Consider the following 21,620-nt stretch of genomic DNA (forward strand, 5'->3'; position numbering starts at 1 on the left):
GGCATCAAGGACAAGACTTTGTGTTCTCATGAGGGCTGCTCTTTACCACTCTTCATGTCATTGCAGACAGGACTTAGCCAGAGAGCTGTCTCTCTATTTCAGAAACATTCCCAATCTCCTCACTTGCTCTCAGGCCCTCTGTGAAGAGGAGGGACATCGGGACCTTGACGTTTGTCCACTTCCTCAGCTCCTTCATGGGTCTGGTGAGAGGATGCCTCCAGACTCTCCACCACCTGGGAGTGGCGTGGACATGGGGCAAAGTACCCAGCAGTGCCTTCCATGGTGCACACACACCTCCAGCACTTGCCCGGCTCTCAGGCTGTCCCTCGGCTGGCACATAGGTCCCACCCTCTCCACATGGCCTCCTTTGAGAGGCCATCCTGTGAATATCTCCTTCCCAAAACTCCCAGGGCACTTGGTGCTGATCCCATACTATTTGGCGTGTCAGAAAACACCACCTCATTTCCCCAGCTACAGACAGTGTACTGCTCACTGTTGAGTAAAGATACCCAGTTTTATATAGTCTTCAAATCCATGTACAGCTACCTACCTGGTTACTATTAAATATAACACAGCTTTGAAAACTCTAACTGCTGGTATGTAGAAGACATCGTGGAAAGCTTTGGGAAAGCAAATCATCATCACTACTACTATTTGGTGCCAGCAGGGACCTCAAAGGAGGGGACTCTTTATTTTTATTTTATTTTTTTTGCCAGACAGCAAACTATCTGAAACCTTGCCTCATTGTCTTAATGTAATAATGACACAGGTTTTCAGAGAAAATCAATAACTTCTGCTGAGAATGGGTCAAAGCAAAGCAATATACTTACTTGAAAGGAATGAGTAATTCACGGAGGATAGGCAGAAGTCACAGGAGTCCTTCCTTTCTTAAAGTACTCCCTGCAGCAGAAGTATCTGAAATTAGAGGAAGAAAAGGCTGCTATTGTTGTTTTATTTGACAGAAATAGGCAGTCAATTAAATATATGTAGCAACAGAAAATGATAATTCTTTTAAAAGTTAGCCAGTAAGCTTTAAAATACAAATAACAAACATGAAGGTAAACCAAAATGTGTTAGTTTTTATAAACTTTATTTAAAGCCAAGAGTTTTGCTCCCTTCAACTGTGGTGTTTTGTTTTATTTTTAATTCTCACCCAAGGATATGGTTTGATTCTAGAGAGAGAGGAAGGGAGAGGGAAAGAGAAAAACATCAGTGTGAGAGCAACATCGATTGGTTGCCTCACGGACATGCCCCAACTGGGAATCGAACCTGAGACCCTTCAGTACACAGGACAACACTCAACCACTGCGCAACACCAGCCAGAGCTCAGCTGTATTTTTTAAGGAGACACTCAACCTTAGACAGCAATTATACAGAAAGGAGAATATAAACATCCAGTTGTGAGAAGTCACATAAAGGTTTCCAGGATGTCATCTCATTTTTGGAACTGAGTCAGTCCACCCGAGGTTGATAGATGGGGTGTTAGTTTCAAAGGGCCTTAGAGCCCATGTGGTACACAACCCCCACTTCAGACCAGGAACCAGGGGCCCACTCAGGAACCAAGTTCTACTGTTCTGGGCTCTGGGGGTTAAGACCAAAATCTCTGACCTCTGAGTCTATACTCCAGAAGGAGGAGACTAAATATAATAGATACCATCTCAGAATGTCCCACTGGGCTGGAAAGTGGAGACATCTGAGCAGAATCCTGGAGGCAGTGAGGACATGAGCCATGGGTCTATTGAAGGAAGCAATTTCCTGGCAGAGGAGGGCAGCCAGGGCCTGAAGTGGGGACACAGAAGTGGCAGTTAAGTCTGTGGCAATGGATGAACCAACCAATGGAAAGCAGGTGACAGGAAGCTGATGAAGGATAGAACCTTGGGGAATATCTACTTAAAAGGTAGGTAGGAGCCCTATAGCCAGTTTGGCTAATGGATAGAGGGTCATCGGGCTGCAGACTGAAGGGTCCCAGGTTCGATTCTGGTCAAGGGCACGTACCTGGATTGCAGGCTTGATCCCTGGCCCTGGTCAGGGCGTGTGCTGCGGGAGGCAACCAATCGATGTGTCTCTCTCACATCTCTCTTTCTCTCTCTCCTTTCCCTTCCACTCTCTCTGAACATCAATGGAAAAATATCCTTGGGTGAGGATTAACACTCACACACAAAAAAGGTGGGTAGGACAGGAGACTGGGAAGGAGCAGTCAGAGACAGGGGGACACAGGAGGAAGGCCATCAGGGCTGGAGAGCTGCTGCCTTTGACAATCAGCTCTGAGGACACTTCCCACTCAGAGAGTAAAGGCTGGGGAAGGACGGCTTGTGAAAAAGGAAGTGTGGAGGCCTGACCAGGGCAAAACACTTCAGAATTAGGAGGGATCTCTGACTGCATGCCCTGCAGCATTGAAAATCTGTTTTCATGTACACATTTTACTGGTGGCAAGCCTGGTGACCCTGATAGTGAACTTGCCTTCCAAATTTGGCAAGATTTAAAATATGTCTAAATTCAATTAAGTGTATAAGAAAAGCAAAAGGCCTTAATCATAGTAAGATTAAATGCAAGTGTTATAACCGAAGCCCACATTTTACAAGCTTGTCTTTAATAAGCATGTACAAAACAAATGACTTTAATAAATAAAAGAGTCTGGTTAAATAAATAAAAGAGTCAACAGGCATCCAACAACAAATGACAATTCCTGGCAATGCCAACAGTTCCAGAAATGATCACTAAATTACTTAAGAGTCCAAGAGTAACTAAAGTATTTTGTAAGTCCTTTGAGATGCATTTTTAAACTTTCACATACATTTAAAGTTTTTTCAAATCCCATGTGATGTAAATCTATTAAGACAAATAAAAACACTTCCATGCAACAATCTAATGTGTATTCTTAGAAGAGACAGAAGAAAAAAATATATAGTTTATACAGTTGACCATCGATCATTGTTTTGAACTATGCAGGTCCGCACTTACACATGGATTTTTTTCCATAAACACCTGTACTGTTTTCTGTCCTCGCTTGGGTGTCCGTGGATGCAAAGGGCTGACTGTATGCACTGATCTAGGCCATTTTATATCAGAGACTTGAGCATCCTTGGATACTGTTATATGTGGGGGGGAGTCCTGGAGACAATCCCCCGCGGATACTGAGGATAGTTAAGCTTTTGGGTAGTCAAAAGCTATATGGATTTTGGACTGTGTGGGATTGAGTGCTCCTAACCCCCACATTGTTCAGTGATCAATTTATTACATTTAATACGGGTCACAAATAAGACACATGGTGAAACTGAAAGTCAATATAAGAGAGAGAGAACAGATCTGTGGCCCACACTGACCCCCACTTAACATTAATGGTAGTGGATGTGGTACAAGATGGATGGGAAACAGTTCATTCTGGATCAGGCACTACTAGCTCTCTACTCCTAAAGCCTTCTGGTTTCCTCCAGCCCCCTTTCTAGAGAACTGGTCACCCTGTGTGCACTCACCAAGCTAAGTGCCCCGTTCTGCTCTTTACACTCCCTATTATTGTTTGCTGTCTCCCCTAAGTAGGCTGTTGCTTGCGGGGTGGGCTGTGTCTTCCATCTTTCTCTGGCTAAGGCTTAGCACAGAACCTAGCACAGAACCTAGCACAGGGTAGGTGCCGCTAATTATTGAATAAAATGAAAGAAAAATAAATAAATACACTTAGATGACAGGCCTAGTGTCTCTTGAAATGTTTTTTCAATCCAGGAAACTTTAGGAGGGTCAACCCTGAAATATTTATTGATTGCTAATGACAGATCCCCCTCCGTTCTTTTCATATCACAGATGGCCAAGGGGCCAGCCACACAGCCACTCATACTCCTCCATCCAATAGCAGGTATACCCAGTGCTCCTTCCTTGTTACAATCAGTCCAGGCCTTGTTCATTCAGCCCCGCTGCTTCGCGCCACATCATATTCTACATGAAGTGACTTTTCATTTTCAAACTGATGACCACTTTTACGGCTGTGATTATAAGCCGCTAGGAGAAAAACTTCGAAAGTCTTACTTATAACCGAGACTGTTTTCATTTAAAAATACTATATGTTTTGTACTCTAGTTCATGCTAATAGACCTATTTGATGGGTCAGTAATGTCATTCTCTCATCAGTAAAGAGCTATGAAATTACAAGGAGGGGAGAGAACAAAATTTTAAAGTGCCCAAGAAATTTATCTTTTACTTTCTTATCTCAGAAATATATAAAGATTCTTTTTAATGTAATTAAAGATGGTAAGATGTGATTCAGCTGAAGTTAAAAGTGCAGATTTTGCAAACATGTAAATAACATTTTATTTGGTGCTATTAGAAAAATGCTCCTTTAGTATATGGTGGAAGGTAGGCTATCACAGTGCATTACACAATATACACATATCACTTATGTTACATTTTGAAGAAGTTCCTTCCAGGCACCAAGAGTCTTTTAAGACCCAGCCCCTGGGAGTCAACACCACTTAGAATACCCCCCACAGCTTCGGTGGCACACAGCTTAACACAGGGCTAAGCTCATAAAAGGAGGTTTACTAGTACAATTTTTACACCTGACAATAATTTATTTTTAAAAATTATTTTTAGAAAGAGAAAGATAGATGTGAAAGTGAAACATTCATCAGCTGCCTCCTGCACGCCCCCAACTGGGGGTCGAGCCTGCAACCCGGGAATGTGCCCTGACCGGGAATCCAACCAGCAGCCTTCCCATGCACAGGAGGATGCCCAACAAACTGAGCCACACTGGCGGGGGCAACACTCATTTATTTTTAAGGCAGTCTGCCTCTTAGAAATTCTTAAAGACCAAGGTAATTTAGGAAACAGTTTAGGAGATGAAGAGGGAGAGATGATTATAGAATGACATCAATTTATTCTTCCCCAAAGGAGCGTCCAAGCCTTAGTGTGGATACAGAGAATGAGGGAGTGAACCGGGAGAGCAGGGTCTGCACACGTGAACAAGGGCAACATCTTTTGTTGCACTTTCCACCACTGCTCTGCCACCTTCTGGAATCGGAAGGAGGTGGGGTTTGTTCCCAGGGAGTCCAACGAGGAAGTAAGTGCTCAATAGAGCACCCCTCTTATGGTCATTTCAGCACACATGGTACCTTAAAACTGAGCACTGCAGATTGCTTAAAGGCACAGGGAGCCTGTATCACAATGGATGACTATCAACCTTTCTTATTATAGATCAGTGGTTCTCAACCTTCTGGCCCTTTAAATACATTTCCTCATGTTGTGACCCAACCATAAAATTATTTTTGTTGATACTTCATAACTGTAATGTTGCTACTGTTATGAATCGTAATGTAAATATCTGATATGCAGGATGGCCTTAGGTGACCCCTGTGAAAGGGTCATTCGACCGCCAAAGGGGTCGCGACCCACAGGTTGAGAACCGCTGTTATAGGTGATACTGTATTACAATAATTGACAAACTTTCATAATACTTGTTTTTTCCTTAAGACTGATATTGGAATGAATTATTACATTGGATGATTTATTACCTTCAGAATGGACAAGGGAGGGGTTTGGGGAGGGGCAGTGGAGCAGAGTTAGTGATCTGAAGTTTTCCTCTACCAAACAATACACGGAACCCCTGTAACCCGTATACACTTTTAAATCAAAGCAGTTTTGTTTAAACAAAGTACTTAAATGGCCACGTTTGGCTTTTCAGGAGCAGGGAAATAATTCCCGATGGCTTTCAGATACCACTGGCTCTCCACTGATAGCAGACGCATGGTGGCAGCCAGCCAGTCGTGTGACTGGTGACTCAATACACAAGTTTCTGTGGTCTCCACAATCGGATACGGTGAGCATATCCATGTTTAAGTTTGAGGACTAAATGGTAGCAGGGGGCTCTTCTGAAATAAAAGAGAACTCTACGGAGAAGGTGCATAGAGAAGCAAAATCAATGCACTTGTTTGGGTTTCTTTAAGCTCAGCCTTGGCCATTTAAATGTTTCCTTCAGAATGTACCATCTTTATTACAGAATTTTAAGATTACTTATTGTTTGAGGTGGAAAACAATCCAGGCAATCATTAACAGAAGATTTAAAATGTTGCCAAGCATTAGTCTGAGTGGTAAGAACCCCACCTTCCTGTGATTAATTTCAACTCCAAAAGCAACATCCCTGTTAAACAAAGCCCCGGAGTCAAAAATTCTCTCTTTGGCCCAGGTGAATACACACCTATACATATCTTTGGCAGAATGAGATATGCTCTCACTCTTCGTGGTATGAAGGCTTAATGAAAACTACAAAGGGCGAAACAAAGAAAACCATCCAAAATGAAGGCTGCACTCAGCTTTGAAGAAACAATAGCACTTACTTCCCCCAGGACCCTGCACTGGCCTCAGGAGAGCTTCTGCCCTGTCCTAATTCACGTGTTTCCCTGAACTCTCCCAGACTGCTCATTATTCCGGAGAGCCTGGGCTCCATGCACACAAAGTCAACAGGATACTGAAACGCACCTCCAAAGACACCTCGATCGATGCAACCTCAGGCTTTCCAAAACAGAAGAGAACCAATAAGAATCACTCCCCAGCACATGCACGCTTGGAACAAGGTAAAAACAATATTCCTTCATGAATCGAGTAGCTGTTCACCAGCCAAGCCTTCTCCCGGAGAACATATTTTGGTACGGAACGCCGGGCTAGGCATGCTATTAACAAAAAAAAAGCAGGATCAAATTAAACAGGGGACACGATGAACTCGCTTCATTTCATGCATGGCTGGGTTTTCCCTGCGAGATAAAGACTCAAAGTAATTACCATGAACTGAAACTTCCTCACTGATCGCCTTTGGCAGCTGGCAGTGGCTGACTGCCGATGCTCTACAACAAAGAAGAACGCCTTCTCTTCAGTGCCTTCCTCCTCCCGTAACGTTACCAGCTAAGCACCTCCACCGTTGCCAGAACACAGTGGAGTATCTCTGTATCTATGTCTCCAATGCATAAGGAGTACAGTGGAAACCTATCAAGCTGGCGAGCAGTGATGCTCGCAGCCAATGAGGAGAGGCTCGGGCGGAATCCAGCACATGCTCTCTGAGGCGCAGGCTGTCACCAGCGTTTAGCAGGCTGCTAATCTAATTATAGCTAGTTTTGCGAGCACAGAGCTACTGGAGCAAAGCACAGGAGCAAATTAAATTTTAATAAATTAAACCCCAAAGACAAAATCATCTTGATTTCCTGTCATTTTGAGGATGAATGTGCCACCTTGTAAACTGTAAGTGATTTTTAAAGTGCATTCTTGTTTTGCCTCCAATCTCGAGAAACAAAGAGTGGTTACCCCTCACGTCGGGTCCAGCTGACTTGCACTGCGGATTCCGGCACTGAGAATAAATGGCAAAATCAATACCTCGAAGGTATTAGTGCTAGCGCTGTAAAATCTGAGGCTTACTTTATTAACCCTGATTAGCAATTTGCCACTTATTTGTCCTAAAATGCTAATTAGTCTCCAATAGACTTTGAAATACCATGTAATTTCTATGCATAGTGGAAAAGTGCTCATCAAGGTGCCAAAAATCATACTCCTGAGGACAGTAATCAATAATAATTTAGAGCTACAAGAGATGGAAGGGGTACCAGAAATCACTGTACAAAAAAATTTAAAGAAATTTGCCTACTCTTGAATCCAGGTAAAATGATTATGGAGTTAAAATTATTGTGGAGTTTTTGGATGATCTTCAATAAAGTATTTTTAACTCCATAATCATTTTACCTGGATTAAATACTTTGCCCTAGATTGAGCCTAAAATGATGACCAGCTATCAAATAAGATATCTTATTTTGAATCTGTTCAGAGACTATAGTTGAGTAGAACTCATACTAAGAAAAAAGTGAATATCCAATTTTCAAAGTAAATTCTGTTAACTTCTGTGATTTCTAATAATCAAACAGAACTGGATGATATAGTCAGCCTAATAATATATTGGACCAAAATAGAATTTTTCCTGGTCACATTGAAAAGCTTACCACGACCACATTGTGTATGTTGAAATTTATCTCTTAAGGAAATTATCTGTGTACTTCTTGCTCGTATGCCCCTTGACCTCCTTGAGTTTTCACAAGCCTTTCCATATCATATTTACAGCATATATTTTCAATAACAGAAAAGTTTGCCCACTGCACAATTTAATGGTAAAATTAGTTCTAGGAGCCAAATCCTGTGAGAGGCAGTTGGAAGCATGGGTGAAGAGCATATTCTAACAGCCATACCACCTGTGTTTACATTCTGGATCAGCTACTTCCTACTTGCCTGACTTGGGACTAGTGACTGGATGTCTCTGGGTCTCAGAGGCAATAATCAGAGACGCCTTGCAGGATTGACAATGAGCTATTAGGATTCGGACAGGACCTGGCACAGAGTGAGTTCTAAATTAAGTTATTATTAATAGCAGCAATCTTTTCACCACATCATATTGTCTACCTTCTTTCCCAGTAACACCCAACTCAAAACAAGAAGTGTCTAAACACTTCTCTATTGTACAGTTTTGTCAGATACACCATTTAGAAGTGATTCATAGTGACAAGCTGGTGGCAGGCTTGATTAATCATACAGAGCTGTTATGGGGATTCACTGTGGTAACCAAAATTATTTCCCCCAACTTTTTGGCTATGTAACACTCTCTAATTTCACTTAATTCTATATGAACCAATCTTAACAGGAATTTTCAGGAAATTAAGGGCTTACAATTACATTTCATTAATGACTTGCAATATAGATTAAATGATATTATACATTTGAAAAGTGTTTTCTATGAAATATAAATCAAGGAAAGTTTGTAATGAGGTGTTTGATGAAATTTAAAACAACAAATTTATGTGAAAAGGAGAGAGAAGTTAGCCAGACAAATGCAACTTCTGTCCCTGCAGCTTATATATTTATTGGTTCTCCCTTTCTTGTAAATACGTTCTACAAATTTAATAGTCCTGGGGTGATATTAATCAAATCTGTTAATATGTTAAACTTATTTCCCGGTCCTGGCTCGGTGGCTCAATAGGTTGGAGGGTCATCCCGTATAACAAAAGGCTGAGGGTTCAGTCCCCGGTCTGGGCATGTACAGGAGGCAGCCAATTAATGTTTCTCTCACACATTGATCTCTCTCTCTTACTCTCTCTCTCTCTCTCTCTCTCTAAAAGTCAATAAAAACACAGTGTGTCCCCCCAAAATGTATACAGACTTTAATAGCTATAGCTCAATTTTGAAAATGAAATGTATTTTCATAAACATTGCTTTTATAATTATTCTAAGTGGGTGACGATTAAAAATTTTTTAAATTTATTTTTCATAATTCCCAGAAATTGGTATGTTCTACCAGTCAAGCTCCAATCCAGTGATGAGATGCCAACTTCGCATTTTTCTAGACTTGCTTTGCTTTGATTTTTACTTGAAAACCTTTACAAAATGCTAACATCCTCAACAACCATTACGACCTGCTCTAAGAAACCAAATATTCTCAGGGATTAATTAGTAGCCATGGAAAAGGAAGGCTGACTCAGAGGCATTTTTCAATCTTTGTATACCATAGACTGTTTGGGAAATAAGCCAGAGAAAGGAATGGTATGGCTCATAAACTTTAAGGGGAAGACAGCAAAGAAACTCACGGTCCATAAATTCAAGAGTGAAAAATGGTGTACAAATGTAGACACAAACACAGGCTTGCAAAACAAGATGGAGACACACCTCTAAAGAAACTGCTGTGTGTGCCACCTCGAAGCATCGTCCACGTGAACTAACAAAGCGCAATCATCATTAGCAGGAGCTCCAACTCCAAGAGGAGTTGGCTTCCGTGATTTGGCCTAAGGCACAGCTCCCTGGAGGCTGCCAGGATACAGACTAGTAACACTTCTAGGCATTTATTTAGGAAACAGCCAACAGCCCTGCCTTCCTCTTCATTTAACAGACTGCGAGCTCAAAAAAAAGGGCACTGTTTTAAAAAGCTGTTTCATTTGTCTCATGCCTGTTTTGTATAAGACATTAAGCAGACGCATCCTAAGAAAAGGAGGTCACTGTCCTTTCTTAGGTCTTTATCTTTCGGCGTATTTAGAACAAATATTCATCTGGAACTGAGTATTAGCTTATTGGTAAACTTTCTTACTACCATTCGACTAGGTGAGCCTATATATTTTTTAACCTCGGGGATAGCACTTTTATCTTTGAACTTCAATCAACTCTTCCTTGAATCTGAAAAAGCATTCATGTACTCCATAGTTCTAGGCACCTACTATGTGCCAGGACGGTGCTGGACATTGGGGATACTGAAGGCAGTGAGACAATATTCTGATTCCCACTGGACTGTCCATTCTCATTAGGAAGATAAACATAAGTTACTCATTAACAACTGAGTGGTTCTGGTGGGGAAACTGCGGGGACGTGCAGGCTGCTATGAAAGCACGTAAGTGGACACAGAGAGTGGGGTCTGCAACTAAAGGAGGCTTCTGGCTGGAGTGTGCGTGAAAGGCAAAGTCCTGGAGGGCCCAGGACCCAAGGACACAGGGCGGAGTGCGGACAGCTGGGAACAGCTCCCACAAGAGGAGGAAAAGCGTTAGGTCAAAGCCCTCTGGAAATCTGATGGCTGATTGATTCCCCCAAGTTCTTTCTAGGAATAGGTTCCCATTATCTCCCAAGTCAAAACCCTTGCTCACACTTCACTGCACAAAGAATAAAAGCGTGTACATTTCACATTTGCTACACTGGGCAAGTAGGAGCAGACGGTCGCCAGAGAAATGGTTGACCTCACCGGAGGGGTTTGTTTCTTCAAAGTCTGTTTGGATTCTCTAACCTGGGAGAATGAGGAGAGGAGGGCCTGTGTGTTGAGAAGTTCCAACAGAACGTTCAGCTTTCTCCCCTGGCCAGTGAAATGATTTGTGGCTTCCACACAACTTTAGACTGGTCAGAACATTCTGACCAGAAGTGTCTCAATTTCAGTTGTTTGTGAAACGCCATCTCGCTGGAAGGGGCCCAGGGCAGTGGTTTCTGCTCTGAGGAACAGGGACCTGGGCGTGGGGAAGCCCGATCACAAGCTGACATTTCTCCCATTTGCTGCGGTGCCCCCAGCTCAGGTCTAGGCCCCAGCGCTGCCAGGAGTAGGGGGAGGGACCAGCAGTCCTGGGTGGTCCCCGTAACGAGTGGTGGGCCAGTGAGTGATGGAATAGATAGCTTGTATGTAGCATTTCCACGGTGGCATTTCAGGCCACCAACACGAACTCACTGCTGGTGGAACTGGGCAGATGTGGTAGCAAGCGGCTCCCCTAAGCACACGCAAGGGGCTCTAGCACACCGCCCACCCCCATCACAAGGAAAAGGAACGAATGCCCAAGCTGTGGAAGTCTCCTGTGGCTACCAGGAGCTGTAGGACAACTGCTGGGCAAGCAAATGGGTAACTGGTGCCCCTTCCTTCTCTGTTCAGAACACCCACACATCAGCTTTTTTAAAGAATGTGGCATCTGGGGTACTCAATGCAGTTGTAACGTGGCTGGGCTGGGGAAAAAATGAATCAGGCTGCTGGAAATTACTCCAGCAGCTCCAAACGCATGTGCGGCCCTTGGCTCCTCTCTCTTTTCAGATTCTTAGCATCCGACCTGTTTACCATGAAGTGACCCCCTGCCTGAATAGGGCCTCAGGGGTTCCTTTGTATGTCAGTGTGGGATGCCTTGTGCAGTCAGCTCTGGGGGCCCCCTGTGAAGCCTCCCGCTGAGAAAGATGCTTATGTTTGGACAAGCGTCTTACCAGGCTCCATACATACACAGACATATGTGTGAATCCTCTCTGTGGGGTGCAGTTTATAATCTTGTAGTGTCTCCTCAAAGCCTTTTTCCCCTCTAGCGATTCCGATTTTATAATACTGGTGAAGGGCAATGGAAGGGTAGGAAACAAGGAGACAGCTAAGGAGTTTTGAATTCGAGGGGAGGCTTGCTTCCCATGGCTAGCTGTTGCTACCAAAGTAAGAACAGATACTCCGGCCGCCTTGGCTATCTGACCACTTCACACACGTATCCATGTGTAGGCTGACGATCCAGCGCAGCTCACATACGTGGTGGGGGGACTTCCCAGAACCCACCCAGCCTTGCACGGCTGGACAGCATGTCACTGGTTCTTGACCACAGTGCTTGGCTGGATCGTCTCCCGAGGCCCCTTCTCCCCATTTCCTTGGCCACCTTCCCGCTGTATCCTCTATGATAAAGCCATGAGGCCTTCAGTGAGCTCAGCCTCTCTTGCCAAGGATGTAACTGGTCTCTTGGAAGAAGCAAGAAGTCACATGATAGAAGAAGAGAAAAAAGACTTTCTCAGGTATGGCACTAACCCTAAAAAAGATTTATACAAACAAAATTTACACCTGCTATGTTTCATACCTTTCATACCTCCTACAAGCAGCACCCCTATCCCAGAGAGCAAAAGTACCATGTGTCTGTAAAGGTAGCAGGCCACATAGGTCTGTCCAGGCTCCAGGCCTCCTCACGTCCCTAAAACTACCCAGCCAACCCCTGTCCTCCTTAAAAACATGACCCCTGCTCATACTGAGCTAGATTTTTATAGGAAGCACACACGCTCTCCCGCCTGCTAAAGCAATGGTAACCGCTACGTTCCACAATTAAGAAGAACCCACAGAGGGTTTCTGTGCAGGTGGACACGATGGAGAAGACAGCTGGAATGTGGCAGTCCTGCAAAACAGGCATCTTCCCCACAAAGCTGAGAAAACTAAACACTTAGGATAACACAAGAAAGTTTTAAAATTTTTACGCAAAAAGCACTCACATTAAGAAGTCTTCAGTATGACGGTTATAGGCTGCATTTCAGGGTTCTAGTTCACAAACACATTCTTCTCAGGAAAGCATCTTTTTTATTCACCTGCCTTCTAGAGCAGCTCATTTTTATCTAAGTGACTGTTTCTTAATTACAAAGTCAAACAATCAATTACAGGGAATCTTTTAAATCTCTCACTGCACACAAATGTAAGCATTGCATAATAAAATGACTTTTACATTCTCTAGAAATAAAAACTCCCACCTTCCTTTCATTTACATTTATACGGATCTATAGGTCAAACATGGGTTCATTCGTGAGCTGATGAGGTAGGATGCCGCACATGGACATTTCATACAAGTGCAAGTACCTGTTGGTATCAGAACACACATGTCCAAATGAACGGGCATTCTGGCAGATAAAAATTAATGTTGCTGCTCTGGCCAGTGTTGCTCAGTGGGTTGGGGCATTGTCCCATATACGGGGAGGTCTCGGGTTTGATTCCCAGTCAGCGCACATGCGGGTTCAATCTCCAGTGGGGGCGAGTATGCGAGGCAACCAATCGATGTTTCTCTCATACATCAATGTTTCTCTCTCTTTCCCTTCCCCTCTCTCTACAATCAGTAAAACATATTCCTTGGGTGAGGATTAAAAAGAGAATGCTGCTAACAAAAGCCATCTTTAACAATGTTTGTTTCTACAAACCAAAAATTACTTACCCCTTGGGCAGAGTAATTGTCATTATTAAATAAATTTATCTATAGTAATTAGATATGATAACCTAATAATAATTAGGTGTAATAATAATTAGATGTAACGATTAATAAGACCTATGAATTAGGTTGCAGAAGTAGTTCTGAGCTTATTAGCTTCCCTTCTGTTCTCAAATCATACCATGTTTTTTCAGACACTGACAGGAATCTTCTAGGATATGAGCCTGTTTACCTCATCAATAATCTCTGTACTATCGAAAGAACCCGGGATGAGACCCTCTCTCTACTGACCATAGGACCATTCCTGTAAAACTTTACATGACAATAAGCGGACGAATGTCTAAATTTCAGCTTTGTCTCCCAAAGCGGAATGCCTTCAAATTTCAGTTAAGTAAATTTTCCTATAATTTTAATGGTTCTGTTTCTCATCAGCACTAGTTCTTGAGTGCATCTCTACACTGTTGTCCAACATCAAGGCATATACTCTCCCATGAGTAATGCATGCTGCTATTTTAAGCAAAAGCTTCATGGAAGAACTACAAGTATGCATGGCATGAATGTTCATCACTGTGTTTCAACGTTACAAACTTTGAAAGATTAGACTTTTATCTAAACAAATATGCAACTACAAGAACGTAATTTGTTATGAAATTCATCTTGGGCCTTTCTGACGCTTTCAATGTCTCGAAAATAGGTCATACAGAAACTTCCAAAGTTATATCCTGAATGATAGTCCTTGGAAGAAATTATGTTGCTAGAACAATACTTCTCATTCTCTACCCCATTATATTTTATCCTAATCTAGCTACTTTCCAGCTGCAAACTTTGGGTACATTACTTAACTTCTCTTCACTTGAATTTTCTCATCTGTAACAGGAGAATGAAGAAATGATTTACTATATAAAGCAAGCATTTAGGGAGTGCCCAGCATTTTGCAGACATTATCTAAGTTCTTCCTGCTTGGCTGATGACAAAATTAAAACATCCCGGCCAAATGATACTCATGCTATTAGAAAAACGATCCCCTTTTCTGACCTTTTTCTGACCCAGAAAAAGAAATATATAATATAAACACAACCATCATGCCCTGAGCACAATCCAGATGGGACATGTTATACTGGTAAGAGTTTGTTAATAACATCCAGAATTTCTGAGACTTAAATAAGCACAACTTTCTTGCTGGGGCAATTTGCAAAACGTTCTTGAAAATTTTACAGATGTGTATGCCTTTAACACTGGCCATTCGCTTTGGGAAAATATCCTAAGGAACTAGTTGGGATCACGTATAAATATTAATTCTGAATATTAGAGGATATACACAAAAAATATAGAAGCAAGGTATTTATCACAGCATACTTGCTAGAGCAAAAACAGAAAATGAAAAACTTTTTCAACAATAGCCAACATGATGACATAAATGATGCTGTATACATAAAAATTAATGTTACGTTATGCAGTTCTTCAAAAGTGATATGTATTATGAAATAATGTTTATTAAATGGAAATGTAGCTGACATATTAAGTGAAAATCATAAATCAATGTATGATTCCACTGCTGTTAAAATGATCTCTCTGTGTACATATACAGACATCTCTGTGTATACATATGGAGAAAATATCTAGGGGCAAGGCCACAATGTGAATAGTTCTTGTCTCTGCATGGTTGACTTGTCTGAGTTGTTTAATTTTTCTCCTAACATTGAACATAAGTTGCTTTTTAAACTCTGTACTTTCCCCACCCATGGGAAAAACTACGGGTGGTAAGTTTTTCATGAGTAGCCCCTCTAAAGTCTCCGGCTTGGAGGTTCAGGCTGCCTGACATGCCCTTGTCGTCGGATCTGTCCTACAGCCCGTCTATATGGTACAGCTTAGCTTTGTTAACTTGCTAGTAAGTGCACGGGACACTGATGTGCGCTCATCGGCCTCGGCCATAAATCAAACCATTAGGGTGGGAACCAAAAGTTCAGCCTGGATTATCAGTCAATTTGCTGATTATTATTAAACATTAGAGCAAGCCTCTGTTGGCACTGGTGCAAGTCTGCACCGCTAAGTACGGCTTAGATATTCTTTCCCATAGTTATTTGGATAATTTTCTCCTTTTATCTAAAGGCATTCTTGTACACGTGGAAGATATGGCCAGGTTCGAATGTCTGGAAAGAAGCCAGGAAGTTTAAGTGATGGAGAAAATGGAAAATAATTTCTTTGGATATGAAGTTAGAAACATTAGCATGATTCAAAATTGACTGGAACCTTGGCAAGTTTCTGAAGCTTTATGGATTGTTCCTACTATAGCGGGAATCGAGTTGAAAGAAAGTAAAGCCATCACCTTTCACTGTGTCTGCCTATATGAGCTCTATTTTTACTTTCACAGTTTAAAAAACCTCTAATGATAGCTTCGCATCACCAATAGATAATGGTTTGATGGTTTTGTCAGAAAGATATTTCCATTTATATGTGTAGATTGTAAAGGTAATTATATTATATATATAGGGATGAATTTTTAAGTTCCACAATATAAATTAATATGCAAATGAGTTGTTAACAGAAATTTGCCTTGAAGCAAATTGAGCTCAAGTCCACCTATACAGTTGAGTGTAAAGCCAAGATTTTTTTTTCTACTGAAAATAATCACGTACACACACCTTTTCTCTTTTGACTGCTGTTTTTCATAAATGGTGACTACTGCTCTGTACTGGATTCCCTGTTTCTATTTTCATGTAGAGAGAGAGAGAGATCCTTTTCCCTGTTTTCTTTTACAACAAAGAAATATTTTTTCATTATGTAACCCCATTTAAGACAGTGACGACAATTATGGGACCTTTTTTTTGTTTAACAAGTGTTATCCTCCTGGAAACATTTACCACTCAGTGACTTTAACAGAAAAAAGATTGTGTCCTTCAAGAACGAGAAAGAAGCTATTTGAAGGGAAAGAATCCTTTGTAAATCTGAATAGTTTCTAAATAAAGAAGAAAATCTGTGTCACTTATTTAAGGTAGTTTCTTGGCTTAACAATTTATGCTTTATGGACACAATAAAGGAAAAAGCTATTCCTCCAAACGTGACTGGCCCAGTTTGTAAATCTGACGTTTGAAAGACATTTTTGCAGAGGTGGGTTCTCTCTATGTAGGGCACCTTTTCTAAGCAGTAAGTATCAGATTATCGGGGGGAATAAGCTCATGGCAAAGATCAGCTTCATTACATACTGCTTTTATCGTGGGTATGTTATTAGCCTTGAAAGTGGAAGTGATCTGAAGGACAGGAGTTCACCTTAAAGGAAACTTTCTTGGGTTTCTCTTTTACTTTATTTTCAAAGTCAGATTACAAAGGAATTTAAATTTCAAGTGTTCGATTACATTCCTCTTGAATGACTGCTCCTATCTTTGCCAAGTCAATGCTCCCATTCAGGGAGAAGCTATTTTAATTCCACTGCAGGCAGGTCCTCTACGGAAGAGGAGAGCTGAAATTCCTCTTACATGGAATGGCACATGATGAATGCTTTTTATCATAGAGTCTGAGTCAAGCTTACACAAGCGGTTTGTGCAGTAGATTATACTATAGAAGGCTTTTAAATTAATATTGCAGGAATTTTCTCTAATGGGAATAAATAGCATAAGGTACCTGACAGGTTAGTGGCAAAGGGCTACAGGAGTCCAGAGGGCAGCAAGAGAAACTGGCCACCTGATTTCTTGGTGGCATTTGCCCATTTTATAGACTAAAGAAGCTTTTACAGTTTCAATCATCTTCCAACCAAGAGTAAACACCATTTTCACATTTGTTTTTCTTCTTGTTTAAGAACAACAACACAATTTAAATAGGGGATATGAGTCAGTGTCAGGCTTTCAAAAGATGGTACTTGGTGTTCCCTTATCCTGAGGATGGGGTGGGGTGGTGGTGGAGGAGGAAGTATTAGTTAATTTTATTTTGTCTACAATGGGCACAGCTCATTCACAAATAGGAGTGGATCCTGGCTTCTCTGGGTGAAGTAAGTAGAAAATCATACAGGCCTCGCTCTCCACTGGTAGTAACGGGTGGTCAAGTTGATGAGAATTAACCCTCCAACTCCCTGAGATGCTCCAGGTGAGAGAGCCAGGGCCCGGAATAGATGGGCACAAGCCTCCTGCCTCAAAGGGACAGGCCAAGGGAGGAAGGACAGGGAAGGAAAATTTTTCTTGACGTGTAATTACTACTTTTCTAAAAATTTCCTTATTTTCAGCAATGGATAGAATTTTTCTATGTCTCTTTTTCTCTTTTTACAAAATAACTTAATTTCTGTCCTCCCCAAATATGCTGTGTGTTGTGTTACTGTTTGGGAGAATGTATTTTGCAGGGGAAACAAAAACTCCACTGGCGGCCAAGAAAAAGCAATCCTAAAGCATTTCTATTAAACATTGGTTGGTCTCTGTTGTGTGAAATTAACCGGAATTTCAGTTAACTTATCCTTTTTGACTTACTAGTTTGGGGCTGCTCTTAGTTTGTGCTCAATCATGCCTTCATACATACTTCTTTTCAGCATTATTCCTGGACCTAAATTGCGGTGAAATGACATTTTTCTTTTCAGCATTATTCCTGGACCTAAATTGCAGTGAAATGACATAGTTCTTTCCAGCATTACTCCTGGACCTAAATTGGAGTGAAATGACATGAATTACATCAAACTTTTAAAATCTGAACATACTGAAGTCACTCAAATGCAAGACACATTTCACTTGCAAAATTCCACGTCAGAGACATGTATTAGCTATGTCTCACGCTCTGTGGAAATGCGAGCCACTGCGGGGAACCTGGAGGGTGGTTCCTCTGTGTTCCCAATGGGAAGGGAGTGTCCCCCACCCAGACAAGGATGGAGGCTCTTTCTTGAAGACAATGAAATTCCAACACAGTGGTGTGAATAAGAATAAGCAGATCAGCAAAGCAGAAGAGAGAGTTCACAAATACATAACTAATTTTTGACAAAGGGACTCAGACAATTCAATGGAGAATGAAAAGTATTTTCAACAAATAATGATGGGACAATTGGATATCCATTTGAAAAAACAGTAAACCGTGACCACTATTTCACACCAAATATATCAACCTGAGGCAGGTCATAGACCTAAACGGTAAAACCTTAAACTATAAAGCTAGAAAACCACAAAGGAGGATTTTTGCCATCTTGCAGTAGGTGTAAATTTCCGAGAATCAGAAAAAAGACTAACCGTAAAGGAAAAAAAATGGCAAACTTTCCTCTAAAAGTATTTAAAACTTCTGCTCAGCAAATGACACTTTAAGACTCAACAAAAGAAACTATATCCAATACATACATCTGAGAAAAGGACTTTTAGCCAGAAAAATAAAGAACTAGAAATCAATATAAAAAAGATGAACAATCTATTCTAAAAAGGGCAAAAACGTGGACACTTCGCAAAAGAAGATATACAAAAGACCTATAAGCATGGAAAGGCACTTAATGCCATTAGTCATGAGGAAATACTAATTAAAACCACAAGACAACACTATTTCATAGTCACTCAAATCACTAAAAATAAAAAGACAATACCAAATGTTGGCAAGGCTGTAGAACAACTGGAATTCTCACACACCACTAATGGGAAAGTCTGAAGTCAGTCAGACATTTACCCATGACCCAGCAATTCCACCCAAGGTAAAGGAAAACCTATGTGCCCCCAAAGACTTGTTCAACAATGTTTAGAGCGACTTTATTCCAACTGCCCACCTGGAAACAAGCCAAACATCTATTCACAGAAGAACAGATAAACAAACTGAGGTGTATGCACACATGGGCTACTACTAGCAATAGGAAGGAGCTACTGAGACGAAGGATGAATCTCAACAACCTGATACTAAATGAAAGGGAAAAGCACGAAGCATATGTACTATGTACAGTCCACTGAGATAAAGTTAAAAACAGACAAAACTGCTTTATGGTGGTAAAAATCAGAACAATGATTTCTTCTAAGGTGTAAAAGGGGGAAGTGGCTAGAAAGTGGCAAAAGAGAATTTTCTGGAGTGAGGGAATGCTTTATATCCTTAAGAGGTGATTATGTGAGTGCACATATAGGGTGCCCCAAAAATGCATGCATTCTTTGAATAATTATAAAGGCAGTGTTTGTATTTCAACTGCGTTTTCAAACTTCCAGTAGCATTTTAGGATGAATTTCCTTTGTTCAAAGCTTAATCTGGTTGAAAAGAAAGAAACACCAATTGAGTTATCAGCTGTTAAAGAGTGTATACATGTTTTTTTGGGGACACCCTATATTTGGTAGAACTTATTAAAGTGTATGCATAAGATCTGCAGATTTTACCTAAAAAAACCACCCCATATTATATAAAAAATAATATTATAAATATAGTCTTACTATAAGTCTTTAAAATGATTTTATTACTAAGTTGATATCCTAATATAATTATTTTCATTTTAAATTCTTCTGAACCTTTCAAGCTCTTATATGTAGTATGTATGTACATAGAAAGAAAAAATGATGATGTAATTCTACATGAATTTGCAGAAGTTAGAGTTTACTTATTTGAAAATTGGATTGTGTGCCTTTTTTTCAGAATATTTTATCAGGAACTAAGAATATTTTTTTCTATTTGTAAGTCCTTGGAAAGTTTATTTCAAACAGTTAACCATTGGTAACACCTACTTAAAGCACCTTTTCTTTAGTTATTTCTGTCTCTTTAGCTTTCACCTAACCTATTTTTCTTTTATTTGTCTCATGTTTATAATAAAGCAGTTTTCTGGAAGAAATAAATACATATTTTATTTAAACATACTACACAACTTGCCATTGTTTTCTGAGTGGCTTCTATATCACTCTTAAAAACAAACACACAAATACCATATGATTTCAATATTTGTAGAGTTTAAAGAACAAAATAAATAAACAAACAAAACAGAAACAGACCCATAGATACAGAACAAAGGAATGGTTGCCAGAGGGGAGGGGGCTTGGGGGCAGGGTAAGAAAGGTGAAGGGATTAAGAAGTACAAATTGGTAGTTACAAAACAGTCATGGGGCTGTAAAGTACAGCATAGGGAATATAATGAATAATCTACAATAATAAAAGTGTAATATGCTAATTAGACTGGACGTCCTTCTGGATGACCTTCTGGATGAAGCTGAGGCTGCGAGGGAAGCCCTGATCCCGGGTGCCTGGCAGCCGGAGGGAGGGAAACCCGGTTCCCGGGTACCAGGTGCTGGAGGGAAGCCGGTGCGGGCAGCCGGGGGAAGAAAGGCCTATTCTTGCATGAATTCCGTGCATCGGGCCTCTAGTATTGTAATACGTACGTATGGTGCCAGGTGGGTATGAGACTTATTGGGGGAATCGCTTCATAAATTACATAAATGTCTAACCACTATGCTGAACACTCAAAACTAATGTAAAATACTATTGAAAGTCCATTTTAGTTGAAAAAAAATTTTTTTCAAAAAAATTTTAAAAACCCAAACATATTAAAAACCCAAACCAGGAGAAACCAAGATGGCGGCATAGGTAAACACCGGAAATTGCTGCCTCCCACAACAAATTCAAAAATACAACGAAAAGACAAAACCGACATCATCCAGAACCACAGGAAGGCTGGCTGAGTGGAAATTCTACAACTAGAAGGAAAGAGAAAAGCACACTGAGACTCAGAGGAGGTGCGGAAGTATAGTGCAGAGGTACAGAGGTGCACGTGGAAAGGGCTGGCAACTGAGGACACGGTTGTCTTTTTCAATCGGGAGAGAGTGTCAGGCATAGCTGCTGGCCCTGCCCTGTTGATTCTGAGACCCCACCCTACCCAGGCTGTGGCAGAGGCTTTTGCATATGAATGCCCTGGCCCTTTGCAACCTGAAAATTACCTAACAAATTGCAGCTGGGCCAGACAGACCCAGAACTTCCAAGAGAAGGCTCAAGGCCCCACAGCAGCTTGCATTGCTTCACAGCTGGGCCTCATCTGGGCACCTCCAAACCCCAAAAAAGGAAGGGGAATCTGCAGAACTCTTCGTAGCTCCTGCTAGGTAACCTCAGGCAGAGGCCAAATTAGCACCTCCTTAGAGATCCAAGAGCCCGTGTACCCAGTGGTCAGAGTGGGACCATCCAGATTACAACTCCTCAGATCCATAAGGGACACACTCAGGGGGCAGACTCAGTGAGCACCAAAGCCCCACTGAAGCAAGTCTTGCCCCA

General features: G+C 41.2%; 1 protein-coding gene across 5 annotated transcripts in view; it reads right to left on the reverse strand.

The window, feature by feature from the left end:
- The window catches only part of FAM110B (family with sequence similarity 110, member B), a 105,409-nt gene that overhangs the window by 55,150 nt on the left and 28,639 nt on the right, over nt 1–21,620 (reverse strand). For 2 of the 5 annotated variants that reach the window (XM_005871652.2, XM_014544109.1), the window contains one exon: nt 831–915. The gene's annotated coding sequence lies outside the window, so the exon portion shown is untranslated. Of the gene's footprint in view, nt 1–830; nt 916–6,462; nt 6,654–6,762; nt 6,956–17,899; nt 18,057–21,620 lie in introns of those variants that run through there. The other 3 variants (XM_014544110.1, XM_014544111.1, XM_005871651.2) reach the window with 3 other exon arrangements.

The sequence above is a fragment of the Myotis brandtii genome, unplaced genomic scaffold (genome assembly GCF_000412655.1).
Source record: "Myotis brandtii unplaced genomic scaffold, ASM41265v1 scaffold351, whole genome shotgun sequence".
Taxonomy (NCBI): Eukaryota; Metazoa; Chordata; class Mammalia; order Chiroptera; family Vespertilionidae; genus Myotis; species Myotis brandtii.